The 18,842-nt window shown below is 39.1% G+C and overlaps 1 long non-coding RNA gene across 5 annotated transcripts in view; it reads left to right on the top strand.

Moving 5' to 3' along the window:
• The window catches only part of LOC110259442 (uncharacterized), a 425,304-nt gene that overhangs the window by 116,581 nt on the left and 289,881 nt on the right, over positions 1 to 18,842 (top strand). The window contains exon 5 of one of the 5 annotated variants that reach the window (XR_014838575.1): positions 103 to 294. The exons of 3 other annotated variants lie outside the window; for them this stretch is intronic. This is a non-coding gene — a long non-coding RNA (uncharacterized LOC110259442). Of the gene's footprint in view, positions 1 to 102; positions 2,443 to 18,842 lie in introns of those variants that run through there. One more of the 5 variants, XR_014838572.1, reaches the window with a different exon arrangement.

Genomic DNA, 18,842 nt, shown 5'->3' with positions numbered 1-18,842 from the left:
TTCATCATTCACTGGAGACCATACTAATTGTTGGGTGCTAGTGTCTTACTGGTAGTAAGTATATAAAATACTATCCTTATAGCTAGTCTTTTTTCTTCTTAGGACAACACTTCCCAGCATGTGGTCCTCCTGGGTGATCTCCTCTTAAGATGATTCAAGCCCAGTTATTCTCTTGGGATCCACTTAGTCCAAGGCAACAGCACTGACAAGACATCCAGCCTTTCCAGCAGACTCTCAGGACATAGCCAGGCACCAGTATCTGATGTGCACCCCCTTCTCAAATCTAGGGAACAGGTATCAAGTTTCTCCAGGAACTCTTTAACCTCACTGTTCTCTAGCTGTCTGGAAATATCAAAGTCAGCAAAGCCTCATTTGAAAGAAAAAGTGAAAGAAGGAGAAAACACACAATCATTTTCTGCTCTTTGGAATTTCTGAGAAGACTGTTATCTGGCTCAACAATATTCACTATTGAATTTGGGTCTCAAAGCTTATTAGGTGCCACATAATGTGCCCACTATGCGCAAGTGGGTACTGGACTAAGTGCTTCTGGAAAAGCCAAGAGCATTTTGTTTCAATCATGCAGTCAGGGAACTTGGAGGCTAGCAGTGGCAAAGATAAAACCTTGTTGTGAGCATCCCCAAATCTGATCATCAGAACCATAAAGGTATAGGAAAAATGCTATGAAAATTCAGAAGCGAGAAGCTATTTTTGCTCAGAGGACCAATGAAAGGGTCACAGAGGATGCATTGTTTTTTATCCAGTAAGAATAAATGAACTACAACAGGGATCCTTAATCTGAAAACTAGCAGCAAACACTAAAGTTAATTCATTAGTAAAATAGCGAATATTTTTGAGCCCTCACTGTGTGGTGGGTTCTGTGTGAAGTTGTTGATAAGCTTATAACTTAACTTTCCCAATAACCTTTTGAAAAACATGCCTTTCTTATCTCCATTGAACTGCTAGGAAAATAAAAACATTGCTTAAATTAACTTAACCAAGGTCACACAGTTAGTAATGGATAGAGCCAGGATCTGAGTCCAGGGTTTTTCTGTTTTGAAAACCCATAGGTTACAATATCCCTGAAAGGCAAAAATGCACAAAATTATGAGTTCAAAAATGCAGGAAAATGCCCACTAAGGAAAACCAGATGGTCGTACACAAATGTAAGTTTAGTCCAGCTGACCCCTTCATCTTCCCAAGGTGATGCTCTCCCCTGCTTCCAGGCCTCTGTTCTCATAGTTCTTAGCATCTCAGGTGTTCTCCCCATCTTCTCTGCTCAGTCCAGTACCCCATCTCTTCAAGCTTAAAAAAGACTTGTCACCATGAAGGCAGCTCCAGTTCCAGCATCCCCAGAGGCGCAGGTTTTCCCATGTTCTCTCTAACTATTGTACCCACAGTTCACATCGCTGAGTACTGGCTGCCATACCTTCTCCCTTGTTTCTTATTTACCTCTTCAGATAAACTATAAATTCTTAGAAGATGGAACTATGTTTTATGTTCCTTTTGTGTTTCTCACAGTGCCTGGTAGTACTGCTGATTGATTATAGGGTTTGGGGCTATTTTGGGAGTAGAATTAATTGCTGGTATCTCAGGTTCTGCAGGAAAGATTTGATCTTCCATTTTTCAAAACCAGTGGCAGGATGAAACTACAGGGTTGAGAAACTTCTTGAGGGTTTTGAATGCAGCAGAGTATAAGGAAATGGAAAAGAGGCTGCAGTGCTGAAGAGTCATTAAAAATGCGTCCACCAGGGAGAATGTTGGGTTTGATAAGAGCCAAGGTGACAGCAGGGAGAATCCGAAGATTCATAAGATCTGTCTGCACAGGGGAGTGTGAGAAGCATGAAGGGCTTGTTTTTGTCTAAAGTGTTTCCCTTCCCAGCAAAGGATCCAAGGGAATATGTGGTTTCAGAGCTTCCCTTCTGTTCTCCAGCTTTTGTGACACCCCAGCAAATGCAAAGTATTGTGCAGGCATGAATTTCTTAGTTGAACAGGAAGAACTTGGGAGGCAGTGACAAATATTTCACAGTAACTCCCTGGCATCCAAGATGGTTTTCTGAGAGAACACGAGCTCCTACTTAGTGGATTCTCAGGGGACATCTGTGGGAGGAGCTTTCCATAGCAAATATGTACAGTCTCACCATCCCCACAGTGCAAATGCCATGAAACTGTGTACAATCTGGTGAAAATCAAAAACAAGGGAGAGTTAAGGAAGTCTGAAGCAAACTCATGACCACACATCTTGTTCAGAACACTGCGTGGTCATCACGAAAACCATACATGTTATAAAAAAATCACAGAAAATGAATGTAGCATAAGGTAACTCAGGAAGGCAGCAGGTTGGGGTAAAGCAAAGACCATATTACATTTGTGAGGAATGAAGAAGCGCCTTTTGAGAACTGCTTATCTTGAAAAATATGACAGTGTCACTCTCTAGAAAAAAAATGGCAATCCAAAATATATCCGTCTTCAAACAGCAGTAGAAACCTGGATAGGGCTTTATCGAGTGTCTCCCCACTCCCAAATGCAATCACAGTCACATGTCTTTACAGCTAAAGAGCTATGACTGCTTATCTCCTTGGCTGATATATTTAGATTTTGTTCAGCACATGCTTGGTGAAGTTATACTTGCCAAATTAATTCAAATTGGCTTGAATAAGAGCTTAGTCATGTGGATCTCAAACTGGATGAAACTGATTAATAATAAATGTCAGAATTTTAAAATAATGAGCGAAATGCAAGAAATGTAGAAGAAAAGGCAGCCTTTTGACACAATATCTTTCCTTTCAGAGCAGTGTCTGTTTGCTCCACCCTTGCCAAAGAGGTGTGAGAACTGCCAGGTGAGCGGTAGCTGGAGAATAATAATGATGTTGTGAACTTGCCTTGTCTCATTGTATATGAGCATGTGTGTAGGTATCATCTCTTTTTGTAGGTGCTTTATCTTCCTGAGTTCTGTGATTGCCCTTGGCCCATTTCTATATTGTCTAGGATGATGTGAGTATCCAAGGTGGGATCATGCCATGCTCCTCATGTCCTAGAACTTGCCAGAGGACTCTGGGATGCTCTGAAGATGGGCTAGATGACGCTATGGTTATCTTGGTGTGGTGGGACCATACAGTGAAAAGCCCCATCTCCAGTCATGGCCACTGATCAGTTCTTCCTCCCTTCTTTTATTTTAACCATGATTGTTCATCTCCTGAGCCTGTTGCTCCAGTCACAGGGAATTCACTCGTAAATTAGTGAATTAACAAAGTTATGTTTTAATGATATCAGGAGGAGACAGAGAAATGAAACAGGAAGTTTACAGTCTAGAGGAGGAGAAAAACAACTGTACTTCAAGGAGATACATGCTATGTCCCAGGTATTCACAGAATACCATGAATATGCAGAGGAAAGGGGCTTCCTCCAGCCAGGAGAGCACATGAAAGGGTCAAGGTAGCTTTCTCAAGAAGGTGATGCATGAAGTGAGTTTTTGATGAAAAGTGAGATAAGGGCATTCTCTTCATTCATTCACCCAATTTCTATTTAGCCCCTACTCAACACCTGGCATTTGACTGTGGTTGCTGGGAAAATATCAGTAAACAAGAACAGATGTAGTAGGGCCAATCCAGACATACAACCAAGCAAGCAAGCAAACAAACAGAAAATAAATCTCTTTAAATTCTAAAATGAATCTTGCTCTAAAACACCGTATTCTCTACCAGCTGGGGTGGAAGGTGAGAGTAAACTTGCCATTTAAATGTTGCCATTTCTTTCAGTTCAAAATAGTCTCTTTTAGGTACACTTAGTCTCTTTGGGGTACCTCGTTAGCTTTTCAGAGCTTTCCTCCCTGCCCTTTCTCTCTTTTTTTTTTTGTCTTTTTACTATTTCTTTGGGCCGCTCCCGCGGCATATGGACGTTCCCAGGCTAGGGGTCGAATCGGAGCTATAGCCGCTGGCCAGTGCCACAGCCACAGCAAAGAGGGATCTGAGCCATGTCTGAGACCTACACCACAGCTCACGCAACGCCGGGTCCTTAACCCACTGAGCAAGGCCAGGGATTGAACCTGCAACCTCATGGTTCCTAGTCGGATTCGTTAACCACTGTGCCACGACGGGAACTCCCCTGCCCTTTCTTTTTATTTCTTTTCATGAAGATCAGGACACAGGTGGAATTTATTTAACCTATTGGATTAGAGGGGCATGGCACAGTGAGTCTGATCTAAGGACTGTCTCTCTCTCTTGGCTCCTACTGACATCAGTTTGTCTCACTCGGTTTCTAGGAATTGACTTCTGTAATCACTTCTATTGTGTATACAATGGGTAGTATTTGATCTTGCTTAGAGTATGTATGATGATCATAGCTTAGGAGCTCAAATAGCTCTTTCTACAGAATAGGCATCATCTTAGCTTTTTCCAGGGATGTGCAACCCCCAAGATCTATTTATGACTCCTCCAAATCTTGACTCCTCTAGATTATGACTCCTGCACCCTTTGCTGTGTGGACATTACAACCTTCACCTTAACAAGCTCTCAGTTTCTAGCCTTAGCCATCTTCTTTGTGCTCTTCCACTTCTTCCATTTGGAGTATTAAGGGAACTTTAATTTCCCTTTATATAACCTAGAAGCCAGGGAAGTCTTGGGGGCACCACTTTCCTTTCTACTCTTCTGGGCTGCCTTCACAAGGGAAATTTGAACTCAGAATCCTACTGATATTGGCTTCCCTCTCAGCCTACCTGAGGTTTCTATCTTCTTGATCCCCTATGGTTAGAGGACCCAAGCATTATCTTTACTCTTGATTTGATCCTCCCATTCTGGCTCCTTCCCCTAACAACATGAGCTCTGTATTTCCTCCATGAACAAGAGCCTCCTTTGCGTCATATCCTGAATTCTCTCTGTTTACAGATTGTGGTAAAATCCTTTAAATCTCTAAGATTTTGGTATCCTATTATTGAAAGTGGGACATCAAAGTCTTCTATTATTATTACATTGTTTTCTACTTCTCCCTTGAGACCTGTTAGTATTTGCTTTCTATAATTAGGTTCTCCAGTATTTGGTGTGTGTGTGTTTATGATTGTTATATCTTGATAAATTGACTCCTTTATTATTTATTATGTAATGACTTTTTATTTTGGTCTCTTATTACCATTTTTTTTTTCTTTGCCTGACAAGCATAGCTACCTCTACCCATTTTTGGGTCCCACTTGCATAGGATATCTTTTCCCATCTCTTCACACTGAGCCTATGCATGTCCTTAAAGCTGTAGTGAGTCTTTTGTAGGCAGGATATAGTTGAATCTCATTATTTTTTTATCCATCTGTGCCTTTGGATTGGTGAATTTGATCCATTTACATTTAGAGTAATTTTGGTAGTTAAGAACTTCCCGATGCCATCTTATTTATTTATTTATTTATTGGCTGTTTGGCAGTTTCTTTCCTCTTTTGCTGCTTTCCTTGGTAAAAAATCACTTTTGTAGTTATATGTTCTGATTCCCTTCTCTTTCTTTTTTTTGTGAATCTACAAAGTTTTTTGCTTTGTGGTTATCATGAGGCTTATATAAAACATAAGATATAATAATATATGTGCACTGATTATAAATTGACTTTGATGGTACATAAAAACTCTATTCTTCCCCCACTTTTATAATGTCACAATTTACCTCTTTTTATTTTATTTATTTATTTATTTATTTATTTATTTTTCTCTTTTTGCTATTTCTTGGGTCACTCCTCCATATGGAGGTTCCCAGGCTAGGGGTTGAATCGGACCTGTAGCCACCTGCCTACGCCAGAGCCACAGCAATGCAGGATCTGAGCCGAGTCTGCAACCTACACCACAGCTCATGGCAACGCCGGATCGTTAACCCACTAAGCAAGGGCAGGGATCGAACCCGCAACCTCATGGTTCCTAGTCGGATTCGTTAACCACTGCACCACGATGGGAACTCCAACAATTTACCTCTTTTTAAATTTGTGTATTGTTAACAAATTAGAACAGCTATAATTGATAGTAAATATAAAATATAGTAATTATTTTTTATACTCTTGGTCCTTTAAACTTATACTATAGTTAAATGACTAACTATAATAACTACTGTAATGATATTAGAGTGTTAGAATAGTCTGAATTTGACTATATATTTACCTTTACCAGTGTGTTTTATATTTTCATATATTTTCATCTTACTAATTAGTCTTCTTTAACTTCAGCATTTTTTTGTAAGAAAGGTCTAGTGGTGATAAATTTCCTCAGTTTTTGTTGTCTGGGAAAATCTTTATTTTTTCCTTCATTTTTGAAGGATAACCTTGCTAGATAGAATATTCTTGGCTGGCAGTTTTTTTCTTTCAGCACTTTGAATGCACTATTCCCAGTCTTTCTTGGCCTGTAAAGTTTCTGTTGAGAAATTCACTGATAGCCTTAAATGGGGTTTCTTTGTAGGTTGCAATCTTCTTTTTTCTCTTGGCTTTTAGGAGTCTCTATTTGTCTTTCATTATTGATAGTTTTATTACAATGTGTTTGGAGAGGATCATTTTTGATTGAAATGAGGGGGTGACATGGCCTCATAAACTTGGGTGTCCAAACATTTCTCTGTGTTTTCAGTAATTATTTACTTGAATAAACTTTCTGCCACCTTCTCTTTCTCTTCTCCTTCTGGAGCTCATATTATTCATATGTTAGTTCTTGGTGGTGTCTTGTAGACTTTATTTATTCTTTTTAATTCTTTATTGTTGTTATTATCCTCTAACTGGGTAATCTCAAATTTTGTAACTTCTAACTTACAGATTCTTCTGTTTGGTCTATTATGTTATTGATTTTCTCTCTTTCAGCTTTCATCTATTTGTTGAATTATTCAGCTCCAGAATTCCTATTTGGTTCTTTTTTTTATGATTTCTATCTCTTTATTAACTTTTTTTGGTGTATTATTTACTTGATTTTATTGAATTGTCCTTCTGCGTTTTCTTGTAGCTCACTGAGTTTCCTTAAAAAACAGCTATTTTGAATTCTTTATCAGGTAAATGATAGCTCACTAAGACTTTAGTTTCAGTTATTGGATGATTATTGCAATCCTTTGGTTATGTCATGTTTCTTGGATTTTTCATGTTCCTTGGAATTTTGCATTGCTGTCTTTACATTTGAAATAGTATTCACCTCCTATAATCTTTACTAACTGACATTAGGGGAGAAATACTTTGTATCAATCCTATTTGAGATTTTGAAGGTTTCTCAGCCATTGTATAGACATACCTGCTTCAGGCCTCCTGCTCCCTGTTTTGGCAGAATTCTTAAACTTGTATGTCTTGATCCTACAACACACCTATATCTAGCTGCTGATCTTTTCTATTTTCTTTCTTAAAGGTGACACTATAGCTAAAGTTTGCAGTTTCTCCCTGGCCTATAAACCCTGGCCAACATTTTGCGCATGCTTCCTAGCTGTCTTCCAAAGCTCACTCTTGGTGCCACCCTTGGGAGTGTGCACAGGGAACTGGTACACAATGTTGGGTAAGGCATGAGGAGCACTGGGTGTACTCACTTACTGGTTGGGGGAACCCATAGGTGATGATTGCCCAGTGGCTTGTGGGCTGGCTTCCTGGTGGAGTCCACAATGCAGTCAGCAGGAAACATGTTTCTTTAATGTCCTCTGAGAATTTATCTACCGCTCTTTAATCTTCTCCCCCAGTCCCAGTCATGGAACATCTGAGCTGCAAGAGAGAAATGTATCTCTTTGACAGCTATCTAAACAGCTGGGAAAGCCAAGTATTCACTCATCTGCTCTCCTTTTATCCTTCACAGGAAAAATTACAGAGCAAGAAAATCTTACCTAATTCTAAGCTTTGATGACTTGAGGGAGGCGTGATACATGCAAAGTAAAGCTGTTTTTCTTTTATCTATTCCAAATTCATACTTTTTCCCCCATTGGATTGCTGGAACCTCTCTGGAAACCTAGATTTCTACAAAGGCTCTCTTGCCTGTGAATGACTGCCCAAATTAATTTTCTTACTTCCTGTACAGGCTGAGAGGAGCTGGAAGTGCTTCACAGGCCACTGCAGGGATCACAGTCATGGAGGTCTCTCTCTGCCTATTGATACACAGGTGGGTGAGAGTCCTCCAGAGTTCCTTGGTATATGGTGCCACCAACTCCCAAAGAGGCACTTTTTTTTTTTTTTTGTCTTTTTGCTATTTCTTTGGGCCACTCCCACAGCATATGGAGGTTCCCAGGCTAGGGGTTGAACTGGAGCTGTAGCCCCGGCCCACGCCAGAGCCACAGCAATGAGGGATCCGAGCCGCGTCTGCAACCTACACCGCAGCTCACGGCAACGCCGGATCCTCAACCACTGAGCAAGGGCAGGGACCAAACCCACAACCTCATGGCTCCTAGTCGGATTCGTTAACCACTGCACCACGATGGGAACTCCCCAAAGAGGCACTTTTATTAGTGGATGAATCTCAAATTTTTGTTGTTTTAGGGATGGATTAAAAAAAAGACATTCCTTGCTACCGTAGTACTGACCTCACTTCAGTGTCTTTCTTCTTTTTTTAAAAATAATGTCCATATAATGGATGTGAGATCATGTCTTATTGTAATTTTAATTTTCACTTCTCTAATGATTAGTAGTGTCGAGCATCTTTTCAAATGCTTGTTGGTAATTTGTGTACCCTTTTTTTGAGAAATATCCATTCATATCCTTTGCTATATTTTAATTAGATATGTGTTGGGTGCTTTTACTGTTGAGTTGTAGGAGCCTTTAGGTATACTGTATATTAATCTCTACTAGATATATGATTTACAAATATATTCTCCCATTTTGTAGGTTGCCTTTTCACTCTGTTGCTTGTTTTCTTTAATATACAAACTTTTAAAACTTGAGGTAGTCCCATTTGTGTTTTTATTTTTTATTTTATTTTATTTTTTGCTATTTCTTGGGCCGCTTCCGCGGCATATGGAGATTCCCATGCTAGGGGTCGAATCGGAGCCATAGCCACCAGCCTACGCCAGAGCCACAGCAACGCGGGATCCGAGCCGTGTCTGCAACCTACACCACAGCTCACGGCAACGCCGGATCGTTAACCCACTGAGCAAGGGCAGGGACCGAACCCGCAACCTCATGGTTCCCAGTCGGATTCGTTAACCACTGCGCCACGACGGGAACTCCTGTTTTTATTTTTGTTACCTGTGCCACTCTAGCCTTTTCGAAGCCCAAGTATATAGTTCTCCATTCAGCTACAGTAGTAGGACTGGGACACATACCACTAAACACATAGAATTAACCTATGTGCTCCATCTTCTGAAAGGCAGTTATTCTGTAAGGTCCAGGCAGGGCAATCCTCTTCACCTTCCTTTGACTGAAATGCCATTCAACTACTTAGCTATTTTTATAAGATAAAAGCAGTCTCTTTATGTGAGACTAGAGCAGTTACCTTCAAATTTGTAGTTATGGATTATTGGAGAAGTTTTGGTGAGATTCTTTGTAAATGGAAAAATTTTGGAAATGTGTTAAGGGTATATAAACCTTTCTTTCTCTTCTAATGCCCTGAATTTTTTCCTCTAATTTTTATAAGTGTCTGTACACATATTTTAGAAACATGTCTAAACTTTCAGTGAGATGAATTACTGTTATTTTTCTAAAGTGGCTCATTAAATTAAGGGTGGTGTTTCATCCTGCTATAGCTTCCAAACTTTACTTGTATGATATTTGTATACCATACAATATTTCTCCAATCCTGTGTTACCTCTACTATCATTATTTTAATTTAAAATTGACTTTAGGAGTTCCCGTCGTGGCTCAGTGGTTAACGAATCCGACTAGGAACCATGAGGTTGCGGGTTCGGTCCCTGCCCTTGCTCAGTGGGTTAACGATCCGGCGTTGCCGTGAGCTGTGGTGTAGGTTGCAGATGCGGCTCGGATCCCGCGTTGCTGTGGCTCTGGTGTAGCCGGTGGCTACAGCTCCGATTCAACCCCTAGCCTGGGAACCTCCATATGCCGCTGGAATGGCCCAAGAAATAGCAACAACAACAACAACAAAAGACAAAAGACAAAAAAAAAAAAAAAAATAAATAAATAAAAAAATTGACTTTAAATGGACTCATAAAATTCTACTTGATAGTTCTGAAATCATTTGTCACAACACATTAAATTAAATATATAGCTATAAACATAAAATGTGTATATGGCCTAAAATGACCTTGTGAGCCTCCAGAGGAAAGCATACCAAACTTGTCTTCTCCATCTCTTCACCGTCATCTCCGAGTTTCTGCGAGGTACTCAAGCTAAGCTTCCAACTCTGACTGTACCAATCCCATCTTCCACATCAAACTCTCCCACTGTTTCTTATCTCAAAGAACAGCACCATTCTCCATTCAGCTGCTCAGTTTAGAAACCCAGGAATCATTCTACCCCTCCATCACACTTTCTACCTCCACTATGTTGTCAAGTCTTATCAATTCCACCTCCTAAAATTTTACCTCTTTCCATCCATCCTAATTTGAAATAACATTACGTCAGCCCGAGGCTACTGCAATTGTCCCCTGACTGGTGTTCAATGGTGTTTCAGTCACCTTCATTCAGCCCTAAACACTGCAACCAGAGTGCCAATTTCAAAGAACAAAATTCTTAACAACACCCTCCTGCACCTCTAGTCCAACTTCACATGGCATTTTTTCCCTAGAGTCTTCTTTCACAACTACTGGCCTCTCTCAATCTCTTTTGTGCCTCACACTCTGTCTGGTTACAGGGTCTTTTTGCATACTGATTCCTCTCCCTTCTAACTCTCTCTTTCATGCATTCTTTAGGCCTATTACCTCCTACTCCTCTTTCATGTTTCAGCACAATCACTGCCTCTTAGGGAAGGCTATTTTACTTCAATAACTAGGTCCAATTCTCTTATTTTCAGTTCTCCTACTGCCTCAACTCTTCATCATTCCATTTACCAAAGTTACAATTTTATAGGTACTTGTGTGGTAATTGGGTTAACATTTGATTTCTTTCATTAGAGTATAGGGCATGTTCTGTGTCTGTTTTGTTCTTTCTTGTAAAAGCAGTGCCTGTTAGGGCTTCTGGCACATAGAATGGCCTCCCTAAATATTTTCTGAATAAATGGATGGATTCATAATGTGTATTTGAGACTAGAGCATGACCAGGAGACATATGCTGCAAAATTTGCTGAAGGAAGAAATTCAATGAGAACCAAGTTTTAAAATTTCCCCAAAAACAGGTTACATAGGCAAGAAACTGGTTGGGAAGCTTCTCTCAGCAACTCCTAAGTGATTGATTGAAACATAATCAAACATTGAATTTGACAGATGTTTCAGAGAAAAGAAGGGAAGCAGAAATAAAAAGACGGGTATTGATTTAACAAGAGCATTGTTGAGAAATTGGACGAAGCCTGGAAGGAGAGTTGAAAAATAGGTTAGAGATAAAGTCCGGAAGAAAGAACTGATATGCTGGGCTTATTTAATCTGAGAGTCAATGACTGAGGTGTCATTTAACAAATGTCCTTAATATACCACTGTGCAGATCAGAGCCAGAGAAAGTGGAGTGAAACTGCATGTAGAGATTTCTGTTTGATAAAGGAGGGTCTTATCTTTATGGATGACTACACCATTGGACAGACTAATGGGAAGGGCTGATGAATCTTATTTGGAGATCCTTTAGGAATGGAAGAGACAACTATTTATCTGGAGTAAAGGCAGTTGATAAACTAGCCTCACTTTTTTTTTTTTCGTTATAGTTGGTTTACAGTTTTCAGTTTTCTACTGTACAGCAAAGAGACCCAGTCACACATACATATATACATTCTTTTTCTCACATTATCCTCCATCATGCTGCATCATAAGTGGCTAGATATAGTTCCCAGTGCTATACAGCAGGATCTCGTTGCTTATCCTAGCCTCACTCTTAACTCTTTTGTGTTTTTGGAATTGATGGTTTTCTCAATAAGGAATTTTTATCCACCTTTTCTACTCAAATATACTCCTAGAGGTAAGAGTTTTATGTAAGAATACATTACAGTAAAGGACATGCTCAACCACTTTAATCTTACAAATGAAATAAAAATCTTTTAATTGAGGGTCCACTTGAGTTGCCATTCCATCTTTCTTCTCTTTTCAGGCAAAACTCTTTAAAGATTTGTCTATGTTTGTCGACCTTACTTCTCCATTTATTCCTCTACCCACTGCATCCTGACTCCTCTCCCATCCTCTCTGAAACATAGACCAACATTATTGATGACACTCTCATAAGTGTATCCACTTAGGAGAGTTCCGGTCATGGCTCATTGGAAATGAATCTGACTAGTATCCATGAGAATGCAGGTTTGATCCCTGGTCTTTCTCAGTGGGTTAAGGATCCGGCGTTGCTGTGAGCTGTGGTGTAGGTTGCAGACATGGCTCAGATCTGATGTTGCTGTGGGTATAGTGTAGGCTGGCAGCTTACAGCTCTGATTTGACCCCAGCCTAGGAATTTCCATGTGCAGTGGGTACGGCCCTAAAATAGACCAAAAAAAAAAAAAAAAAAAAGGGTGGTTTTTATTCCTTATCTTATTAAAACTTGTAAGAGCAACAACATTTGACCAGTATCCTTGTAACACTCTTTTCCTCAGATTTTTTTGTTGCTATTTTTCATAGTATTAAAATTTATGTAACATAAAATTTTCCATTTAAACTATTTTAAAGTGTACAATTCCATGACATTAACTACATTTGCATTGCTTTTCACCACCATCAATTTCCAAAGTTTCTCACTACTTCTAACAGAAACTCTGTATATATCAAGCAGTAACTCTCCATCTTTTCCTGGATTCTGTAATACCATATTCTTAGTGCTCATTCTCTCTCTTTCCTCCCCCCTTTCTTCTTTCTCAGGTTTCTTTGTGGGTGTCTTTTCCTTTGTCCGTTGCTTAAAATCTGCACTTTTGTATACTGTCCTAGACCCTTGTCTCTTTTTACTATCGGTAAATCTTTTTTTTTTTTTTTTTGTCTTTTTGCTATTTCTTGGGCCGCTCCCACGGCATATGGAGGTTCTCAGCTTAGGGGTCGAATCGGAGCTGTAGCCACCAGCCTACGCCAGAGCCACAGCAACGTGGGATCTGAGCCGCGTCTGCAACCTACACCACAGCTCTCTGCAATGCCAGATCATTAACCCACTGAGCAAGGGCAGGGATCGAACCCGCAACCTCATGGTTCCTAGTCAGATTCGTTAACCACTGCACCACGACAGGAACTCCCGGTAAATCTTAATCTATCCTGAAGCTTCAAAAAGTGTCTAAAGCTAAGAGCTCTTTCCTGAGCCCTTTGATATAATTTCTTTTTTATCTCTTGCTACTTAATAACGCTACCAGCTTTTTTTGTCCCTAAGCTTATGTTCTTTTTATCTTGTTTTATGTTGTTATTATTTGATTTCGCTGCATCCAGTTTGCTTCATGTTTAGTAAGTAGCTAAACAAATCGAAGTTGCCTGGATTTATTATCAACAAAACTGTGAGATCTTTGAAGCCTGGGAAGCACATCTTGTTCAGTGTATTATTCCAGGACCTCCTCCAGGGAGGCCCATTGAGGCTCTCATTCTATACCTGTGGAAGGAGCTAAGGGAAGAAGGAAGAAATTTCCCTAGGTTGCTGAATCTTGAGTGTGTGGGACAGGAATTTTAACTCAGGTGGTCCAGTTCCAAAGTTTATGGTTTCACTTCACCAAAACTCAATTATTATTAAGTGATCTTAAAAAGCATTGACATATATGTCACACACACACACACACACACACACACACACACACACACACACACACACACACACACTTCCTTCTCTTGGAGAGCTTTACATAGATCATAACTTGTGAATGATTTACTGATTGGTATAACCTGATTTCTCGACTTTTTTTCCACCTGGACTATAAACTCCTCAGGGTAAGGAGAGTGCTTTGTTTCTTGCCCTTTTTTTTTATCCAGTTGTATTGAGACATAAAATTGAAAAAGCTTTAGTTTTTCTTTTCACCACCTTTGCAATTGCATTTCCCTGTACTTGAAATTTCTTTCTCCCTTTGCTGACTTTTCTTTATATTCCTAAGATCTCAGCTTGGAGTTTACTTCTCTGAGGAGCTGGGTGGAAACTCCTCCTAACTTCTCTTACTGTGTTATCATTGCCAGCCTCCCCTGCAAGCCCCTCAATTCCATGACTGGTATAGATGATAACTATCTTATTTATTGTGTATTTCCAGTCTCAGCACGTAGAAGGCAATCATTAACTATTTGGGTCAACAGCAAGTACTGAATGAAATTACAAAGGATTACTGAGGACATCTAAGTATCTTTAAGCTGACAGATGGATGCTAGAGCTTGAAGGTAATTGATTCTGTCTGGCCCTTGCTTTTATTGTGTGTAATGTCAAAACACTTTATATTTTATTGAGAAATAGTAAAAATAATGATAGGGTTTTTATGGACTATTAACTAGAAGCTTCAAAACCTTATTGGAAACTGAGCTTGATGGGTACATTAGCTTTATTGATATTTATTGATTTAAGATAAAGTCCTATCTAGCATTGTTTAAATTGAGATTCTGCCTTTCTTTTGTAATTATAAAAAATAAAGGAAGAAACAGCTCCTCTGAAGTTATTTATAGAGCATGCAAATTTCTGGGTGCTCTTGCTCTGTGAACTACCAGAACGAGGCTATAATGGACTGTTCTAATGCTGTCTGTGTGCCAGGCACTTTGGAGAATGTGCATTTGCTTTGAAATAGAGAGTCTTGTGGCATTTCACATAGAGAGGAGTCTTCTTAAAGAAGACCTAGTCTTGTTAAAGAAAACCTGAGCTGAGTATGAAGGGGTAATGTGATACTACGCATTTCTACAGCATCCTGTAATCGTGAAATACATACTTCCAGGCCCTTATTGATAGGAGTTCTGTAAAAACAACTTGAAAGTATTTTCTAACAAAATCCCATTAAGGATATGTATGTATTTTTCAGATTTTATTTTATAGCCATAAGGCCTTGGCCTTCAGTTTCTTTATATTTAAAATACCTTACGTGTCTTGGGATAACTTCAAATAGATTTCATATCTGAAAAAGGTATTGTTTGAATTCTTTTTTATGAGATGATACTTTAAAAAATAATTTTTTGTATCTAAAAATTTAGATTTCAAACTTAGGAAAATATATATACACCAGTTTTGTTTTTTTTTTAAAGACAAAGGAGGACAATGACAGGAAGTGAATAATTTCCAATATAAAAATAATAAATGGCTAATACATATAAAAGTCAATTATATTTTTAAAGCAAACGCATATTAAGATAACAATAAAATTGAATTGAGAAGCTCAAAGAGTTGTAAAGATACAAAAATTGAGGGTACTTCCAGCGTTGGCTGTAGTAATGGCTAGCAGTTATTGAGTGCTTACTATGAGCTAGATATAGTACTTAGTTCTTTGCCTTTACTAATACTTAGTCATCATGAAAAATAGTTGTGGTGGATGTTATTGTCAACTCAGCTTTTACAGATGAGGAAACTATGGCAGAATGATGATGAAAAATTGTGGAAGGATGGTCAACTAGTAATAGGCAAGCCAGAAAGTTTGATGCTTTATGAACTTTTAGGTAAATAAAGCCTGCCATAAATACCTAGTTGGGATGAGTGTTGGTATAAATATTTTGCAAATCAATATTGGCCTCGTTTGGGCTATGGAATATATAGTTTAACTCTGTAGTGGATGATCATCTCTGCTTCTCTTGTGCAAGAAACTTCTTTAAATATTTTTCCGGAGTTCCCGTCGTGGCGCAGTGGTTAACGAATCTGACTAGGAACCATGAGGTTGAGGGTTCGGTCCCTGCCCTTGCTCAGTGGGTTAACGATCCGGCGTTGCCGTGAGCTGTGGTGTAGGTTGCAGATGCGGCTCGGATCCCGTGTTGCTGTGGCTCTGGCGTAGGCCGGTGGCTACAGCTCTGATTCAACCCCTAGCCTGGGAACCTCCATATGCCGCGGGAGCGGCCCAAGAAATAGCAACAATAACAACAACAACAACAACAACAAAAAAGACAAAAGACAAAAAAAAAAATATTTTTCCTGTATCTTTTGTGCTTTTTGTTTCCCTATGTATTGCTATGACAGTGTCTTACAATTTTACACCCTATGTCAACATATATAGACCCAAAAATTCACTTATCTAGGTACTCATCTTTGTTAACTATCATATTTCAAATCACTTTTATCTTAGAATATCATTCTATGTTAAGCTCAGCTACATACCAGAGAAGGAAGAGACAAGGCCCCTAGTGGACTGAAATGATCCCTAATAGAAGAGGTGGGATTGTACCAAAGCCACACTTTACAACTGTGCCTAGGCTCAGCTGTGGCCTGAATGATCTAATGGGGCTGATAACTCAGAAAAAGGTTCTGAAAAATCAGAACTCTTTGCTTGGGGATGGCATATTTCCAATATCTACCTAGGTAAACGTCCTAATTAGACAATCTTAACTATCAAGAGCTCTGTTCCTCAGCACATAGGCTGCCCCTTAGACAAAGCACACCTTGGGTTATGAGTCATTTGCTGCAGCTCTGCCCCCATCTTTTCTACTTTAGAAGGTGTATCACATGCTTTTTCAAGCTACATGTTCTCCTCACCCCATCATTGTAGCTCATACCACCACCCTTAGGAGTGTCCCACCCACATGCACCTGGAGAATTATGCTCTAGACTAAGAGAAAGAACTTTGAAAATCTATGACATGATCTACTTTGCCATATCAGGAACTTCTGAAACTTAAAACAGATTTTTCTGGAGTGAGCGTGTGCGTCTCCCTATCAAGCTGCTCAAGGCCTGAAAGACAGATGCGTTCTGATCTGATCTCCTTTTCTCCAGCCTCCCACCCAGCGTCTGGCACTCCCATTCCTTTGAGTGTAATTCCATTGCATTAATGAAAATGTAGCCCCTGCGACTTTATTTCTAGATCTATAAACAGTACCCAAGAATATTCTCATGGGCTATGCTTATTTGAATATGGATGTGCTTTAATTTATAGCAGTTATGTTAAATTGCTTAACTCTATCTATAAAGGGGATAATTCAAGGTGAGAAGGGTTCTGAGTTACTGAAGGGAGTTGAGTTAGCTGTAGCTCAAGAAAGGCACACTGTTTAAAGTCCACGGAGAGAGAGATTTATCTAGGAGGTCAAAGAGTGGGATGTGTTTGAGCATTCTGGAAAAAAGCAGCTTCTGTATATTAAAAACAACACAGCAAAAGATTATTTGGTTTGGAAAGTAAGACAGAATCAGATTAAGTAAATTCAGTGCTTTGTTAGAAAATTCAATAGTAATTAATCAGAAGCAATTACCAATGATAATTAAGTACCTAGCTAAAATTTGAAATATGTTGATTTTAGCAAATTGAATAAATGAAATACAGATGCCCAAAGCTATTTTCAGAGTAAAATTAAGAACAAAGATGTTTGTCATTTTTAATCCTTATTAATTTTGTAACCAAAACAATCTCCTTATGATTTTAATTTATATCTCTGATCACTACTTGATCAGGTTTTTTGTATTTTTTTTTTTAGGCTATGCATTCTTTTGGGAATTGCCTGTCTCCTTTGCCTATGTATCTATAGAAGTTTTGTTATTTTTCTAACCCCCCATCTTTGTTGCTAATGTGTTTTACTCTCCATTTCATAGTCTAGGGCACTACCTAGCAAATTTATGGGTGTTCAATAAATATAGATTTCATTGGGAAAAAAGAACAATTTTGGGGGGTATTTAGAAGTACTTTCCCCCCTTGTATTAGTGTTATTTTATCTTTTTTTGGCCATGCCCATGGCATGTGGAAGGTCCTGGGCCAGGGATCTAACCTGCACCACAGCAGTGACAACACTAGACCACAAGGGAACTCCTCCCTTGTATTATTGATTTATTTTATCTGGCACATGAATTAACTGATATATTTATTACTTTAAAATACATTCTAATTTTATTTGCACACCTCCAAAGCATTTCCTTTGGAGTTTTTATTTTTCTAGATTTGAAGATTTCCATGATTAGTATAAGTGCAGGAAAAATGAGAGCTTTCAAAAAGCAGCTAGGCATATCTGAATTTGGGATGCTGTTCTTTCTGCTAATAATAGCTCTCTGCTCTTCATAAGATGCACGTTGTTATGGTGCTTGAAATTGGAACAGAATGTAATATGTTGATAACAGAAACTTTTTTTCTAAAATGACACATAATTTGTCAAAATATTCTTCTTTAAAATGGCTTTGATCCCTAGCCCTTGCCTATTGGCATCATAAGGGCCATGAACTCTCCCAAGTTTCTGCAAATCAAGTTGGTCTTTATCATCTTTGTCATGTTTCTGCTTTCCTCCTAATATCAGGGACCATGACTAATGAAGGGCCTCTCCTTCATCAGGAACATGCTTCATCCTGTCATGTTGATCTCATGTCTAGTAACCAAGGCCTGCAAATGATTAGATCTCCTGGTGCCGAAGCAGTCTTCCTGGGACTGGACTGCTATGGTTACTTGTAGACAATCACAACTGGCCTTTCCTGCTTTGACCCAATAGGCTTATGTACCACCTGTCTTTTTTCCTACAAGTAAGTTTCCTGATTTTGCTCTTAAATTCAGATACTTGCCTTCGAACATCTGATAAACTAGAGAAGCTTATGTAGGGAGTCTGTGAAGACTTGTTTTCTTTCTTGCATAAGCCATAATGACCTATCCACTGTACTTTATAAATGCAACCGAACTTGAGATTGATGTTTGGGTCATACCCGACAAACAAGTCAAATCTAATGTGTTGGGCTCGAACATGAGGGAGGCCAGCAGTCTCTGAGCGGAACTGGTATCTGTTTGTTCTTTCATTCATTAATCAACTCACTTTTCCAGTCCATAAAT

The sequence above is a fragment of the Sus scrofa genome, chromosome 2 (genome assembly GCF_054392235.1).
Source record: "Sus scrofa isolate SSC_HxYL_T2T_F1_AM1 chromosome 2, Sscrofa_HxYL_maternal_Yorkshire_Landrace_v2.0, whole genome shotgun sequence".
In the NCBI taxonomy this organism is placed as follows: Eukaryota; Metazoa; Chordata; class Mammalia; order Artiodactyla; family Suidae; genus Sus; species Sus scrofa.
The sequence above is the reverse complement of the archived record's forward strand: the minus strand, read 5'-3'. Positions and strand labels throughout refer to the sequence as shown.